Below are 6,000 nucleotides of genomic sequence, written 5' to 3'. Positions count from 1 at the left end.
GACAGGCTCCAGCACCCCCACTGCCCAGGAGGATAAGCTGTTTAGATAACATGTGTGTGTGTGTGTGTGTGTGTGTGTGTGTGTGTGTGTGTGTGTGTTAACGACATATTTACTGACAACTACCAACGACCAGAGGAGGATGGGTGACCAGAGAAGGATCGGTTCCCCTTTTGACTCTTGGATCATCTCAAGGTTTCTTCTTCTTGCTCTTAGGGAGTTTTCTTTGCCACTGTTACCATTGGCTTGCTCATGGGGGCTTGGACCTGAATTTTTCTGTAAAGCTGCTTTGTGACAATGCCTGCTGTAAAAAGCGCTATATAAATAACAGTAATTATAAGTAACATACATTATTATTGAATATCAGCACCATGTCTATTGCATCCTAAGGCTGGCATTACACAGTGAAACTTTCATGCAACTAGTTGCATGTTGTGAGTTGCATGCAACATAATTTCCAGTAATTTGCTTATTTGAAAAACAATCAAAATTGCGAGCAACACATTCAATTACACCACAAATTAGTAGCTTGTGTTTTTGGTACTGTTCTCGATATGTGTTTGCGATGTTATGTTTACGTCTGCATGTCTGTTGTATTTTTATCAGTTGTCACTGCCGTCTTTTGTCTTTCTATCTCGGGTTCTTCACATTATAATTGGGTTTTTTAATCTGTTTCATGTATGCCTTTGAAAACAACTATTATGGCTGTACTTGACGCTCCTATAAGCACAGCAAGTTCATTGAGGAGCTCCCCTTCTGCAATAATAATCTAGCTGCGTAGATCACCATCACAGTAAGCCAACAAAAAAGAATAAACATTGGTACAAGCAGCTGTTCAAACAGCTGTTAACATTAGTAGGCTAGTTAAATCAGCTGGTTACAGAAAAGTTGGCCTTGAGGATCTCACGTTTATTTGTTGTCATGGCTTAGGAACCAACAAAATGAAAAACTACCAACCTTACATAATATAGATCAAAATGATCTCATCTTCAGTCATATAATACATCTATTTTATGTTCTTGTCCACTAAGCTGGCAATATTTAATGTGTTCACATGATGTATTGTTGGTGTTTTGATTATCTGTTTCATGAAACTTAAGATGCAGGATGCTTTAAATTGTGCAACACAAATGAAATTCAGCTCCATCTATCAAGTAACTAAAGTTGAGGTTTCACTGTGTAAAACCAGCCTTAGGCTTATTATTCACAGTAACTACAATTACTACAATTCAAACTGGCAGAGCTATTGTTAAGTTATAAACATATGTAATAAAAGTTAGGACCTGCTGGTGAGTCCTGGCCATTTCAGTTCATCAAGGCTTCTCATCTGCATGTGAGAATCAGGTGGATATTTAAAGGGCAGTAAAATCCCCAGGATCCCAAGGAGCAAAACAAATAAGGAATCAGTTAGTTGTCCACTATTGCTGCAGATATTTAGTCAAACCCTTTTGTTCTACAGTAATAGACACATTACTACACAGGACTTGAGTAACTATATATAACATATTAGTCTGTTATCTTCAGAAAAATGACATTTTCATATTTATTTTCACAAACCTTTGACTTGCTGTGTTATAATATAACTTAAGGGTAACTTTATCTTAAATTCTATCTCAGTTTTTGCTAATCTGTATCATCTGAATGATTTTGTGCTCAGCAATTAGGGATCCCCTGGAAGGCCCCCAGCACGGGCTCTGTCCCGCTCACGCTGGCTGTGACATTTAAGCTCTATCTGAAGGGGTCTACTCTGCTTTCATTAGTCATGTGCTGTATGATTAGGGAGCCTTCTTAGCCTCGTTAAGGTCTAATGAGGGATACATCTGACTTTTCATGTGCGGTTTTCTCCGTCTAAATATAGTCCACACTCCGTTACTGCAGCAGGCCCAAGGTCCACCGAGGGTGAGCAACATGTGTAAGCCACATTGAAAAATCAGTGCTGCTTCCTGACCCTCTTTCCTCCCTTTCAAGTCAGGGCCTGTTCACAGCCACAACAAAAATCCAAAAACGTTTCAGTCCTAAGCAGTAATTACCTCAATACACAGGATGTGACGGTGCGTGCCTAGATGTAGGTGGGTCCACGTGACCAAGTCGTTTTTTAATTAAGTTGAACGTGACTCAGTCATTTGCGTTCGGTCTCATTCAGAGGCCTGAAAAAGTCGTTTTATGAAGTTGGCTTTTCTCTTAGCCAAGGTTAGGTGTGGCACACCTTCTGTAATTATCTCTGTACCCAAAATATACCCATTTAGTGAAACAGTGCACAACTGGAATAAACGTGTCATTAAAATAATTAATGTAAGTCTATATTTGGATTTAGAGTCCAGTGAAAAAATAAGTTAAGCTATTGTGGGCAGACTAGTGGTCTATAGCTCACATTCAAATTTATGAGAGCAATAAACTGAATATGAATGATTTTTTTTTTTTACAAGAGTCCTAAAGCATCTCTCTCTGAAATGTTACTACTACTCTGATTTAAAGTCAGAAACTTAAAGGCCGTAAGTTGACATTATACTGGCCTTTTGTACTCCAGTGGAATGATGTTGGCCAGAAGTCTGATATCATTTGAATAAATATCTCAAGTATGGAAGACAAACTGTTCTGCTTTCTGTATTTTCAACATTTACTAGTATTAAAAGCACTGAGAGCACCTCAGTTTCTAACCCTTTTTACAAGGAGATAAACTGTGGTAAATCAGCTTTACAGGCTAGAGGAGCAGCTAATGGTCATCGTAATGTCTGACCACAGCCTCGGGCACTGCATGAGGGACCCACTTGAACATAAGTGTCTTTGTGTGGACTGAGCATGCCCACCCCAATGCTGGCATTCAGAAATGCAGCACAGGTTTGCTATTAAAAGGAAATTCCACCAATTCTCTCAAAATGTCTACATAATTCAATCACTCTGGGGTAAACAAAATCATCCGAAGTGGTCTAATGTGAATTGGTGAATTGTAGAGAAACAATCCAGGGGTTGTAATGCTTACAGTGCAAACATAGACAATTTTGTCTGCTATTCAAAACAAACAGTGACTCTACACTTGTCTTTTGAGTTTTGTATGTAATGCTGATAATGGTAAATTAGTGGAAAATCCCAGAAAAGATAAATTTTAGAAGCATTAAACTCTTCAGATGTCTGGTTCCTATCACTACTGCTGTGAACAATTCTGCTCTGTAGGCTTCTCTAGAACATAGGGCATTTCACATTAAACCACTCTGAATGACTTCATTTACGTGTGAAGGATTTAATTATGCAGAAATTTTGAAAAACTGTTTCCTGTTTCCTTTGAACTGTAACAGTTTTGTGCTTATTTTCTTTTAAACCAGATCATGTCAACTTTAATAAGTTTATATGTGAATTAAATGTCTTTAAATGGATGAATTTAAATGGTCTTCATAGAAATCTTGAATAAACATTTTTTTATATTCATGCAGAAGAAGGCCTACAGTCAAGGCCAGAGTGGAACTCATTTTCAAGGTTACATGATGACACACACTCACACTTTCTTCCAAGAAAAATAAAAGAAAACCTGGAAGCACACACATAGCTGCTTTTTACTGCAAACTAATTTAGTAAGGAAAGGCTGATTTAGTAAAGAAAAGCTAGTCTTCCACTGTGCTCAAATTAGGTTAGCTAACAGCTTTTTCTAAAGTCTGAGTATTTCCATTTTCTTCATTTACTGCTCTTCTTTATTTTATTTAATGTGATAAATATGGGATACAATGCTGCAAACTAATGCTGTCTTACCTGACTAATCTAATTCAGGCGATTCACCCTCCTTTGCTTTTTCTTGAGCTAAATAATAAGTATGATCTTCCACTGGTCAAAATTTGGGTTATCAAACTTCCCACAATATAAAATGGTTAGCCAGCACTGGCAGCAACCACTGATTCTTTTTCTCTCTGAGTCTTCCAACCAAATTTAAGCTGCCGCTTTAACATAAAAACATGACAGGCACTCTCCAGAGCCAGTATTTAGTCTGTCTGGGGCAACTGTAGAAACATGGTGGCACAACATGGCAGCCTCTGTTGGAAGAGTACCCGCTCCCTATGTAGATATGAAGGGCTCATTCTAAGCTAATGAAAAACACAATTCGTAGTTACAGATGATTATACGCTAATGGGCTAATTTAAACATGGCTTTGTATACTATATTCCATTTCTGCTAATAGATCCTCCTAAATCCTATACACTGCACCTTTAATTTTCCTGCTTAGTGTCTATGTGAATAGGGTATTTAACAAAGCAGGTTTTCTCAGTAAGCTTTCTAAGGAATGCCTCTCACTTTACCTTTTATCGGACATGTTTAAAACACCCCCCAGCTTTAATGAAGTATGTCATCCCAAACACTCTCTTTCCATGAGGCTTGTCAGTTTCAATGCATTTTGGTTGTAGAATGACATTAGCAGGTATTATTTGTAAGGGTTTGATTGTCAGGTCATATTTTTAAATACATCTAACTGTTATATTTTGCCTTAAGCAAACTGATTAACTCTAAACCTCTTCAGCTCTCTCGTCATCATCTTGACTTACTACCTTATCTGTGAAAGCCAACTGACTGATCCTAATTCAAGTATTACAGAATTAGGTATATGTCATTTTAAGCATGACCTCATATTGCTCTGTTGCTGCTTTGTAGTAGTTTTTCCTCATTTACTTAGATTTCAGTATTGTAAGTTGTGCTCAGCTTTTACAGATTGCCTGTACATTCATGAGGCCAGTGGAAGAAGGCCCCCAGTGTAACTGGCCCCACACCCCTTACTTCCCTTTGTCCTTCTCATATGTAGCAACAGTTGAATTAAACTAAATTAATTTTCCGGCTTCAAGATCATGGGCAGGGGGTATATATGACAGCAGAACTTTGATTAGCTGGATAACAAATCCACAGTCCAGAAGGAATTTTCTTCTATTGGACAGGTTTAATTTTCGGTCTAAGTCAGTGGTTCCCAACTCTGGTCCTGGAGTTTGTCTGCACTGCGCATACACTATATGGACAAAAGTATTGGGACATCCCTCCTAATTACTGAGTTCAGGTGTTTTAGCCACACCCATTGCTAACAGGTGGATCAAATTTAGTATATAGCCATGCAGTCTCAATAGACAAACACTGGCAGTAGAATGGGTCAAACTGATGAGCTCAGTGACTTTAAACATGGTGCTGTCATAGGATGCCACCTCTGCCACGAGTCAGTTTGTGAAATTTCTGTCTTGCTAGATCTGCCCCTGTCAACTGTAAGTGCTATTATTGTAAAATAGAAGCACCTAGGAGCAACAACAGCTCGGCCACAAAGCAGTAGACCACGCAAACTCAGAGGGATTTAATATCTTAATACTAACATCCAACCCTAAGCGTAGTCAAGAATTTACAGTGCAAGACCAACTCATTTAAAATGCCATTTCAAATATCATCTTGAAGACAACTAAAATTTCAAAAACAAACATGAGCTTCAAGACTCAATGCAGTTTTTTTGGTGAACATTTAACCTGAGATGTAACGCCAGACCAGCCAAAGAAACTTAATTTCCACCATATGTTAACATCTTAACCTTGAACTTTTCTGTTTAGCTTCTGTCCATCCAAATTCCTCAAGATCTTCTGGACAAACTCAAATGTGTATTTTAAGTTGTCAGAAAGCTGAGATCAGGCATAAATGAGTCCAAATACCATGATGAATGCATTTGCAAGATTGTTGACCTCTATCACAAGAGCAACGTCCCATAGTTCAGCAACATCCTCATTACAGTCTCTTCAAATTGTGTAAATTTCTGTGATTGTGCACTCACATGTCGTTCTCCACATCACCAATGACAGACCTGAACAGAAATACAAACACATAATCACTGACTGGTCAGAGAAGTGGACAAGCAGAAGACTGCCTTTCCAAGGATTGCAAAAAACATAACTGTAGCTTAGCTACTCACCACCATTAGCTCAAATTCAATCAAAATCAGATGTTAGCTGCTGTTAATTTTGTGTCAATGATATTAGGAATATTGAAGTGCTATATATA

The sequence above is a fragment of the Colossoma macropomum genome, unplaced genomic scaffold (assembly GCF_904425465.1).
Source record: "Colossoma macropomum unplaced genomic scaffold, Colossoma_macropomum, whole genome shotgun sequence".
Classification (NCBI taxonomy): Eukaryota; Metazoa; Chordata; class Actinopteri; order Characiformes; family Serrasalmidae; genus Colossoma; species Colossoma macropomum.
The sequence above is the reverse complement of the archived record's forward strand: the minus strand, read 5'-3'. Positions refer to the sequence as shown.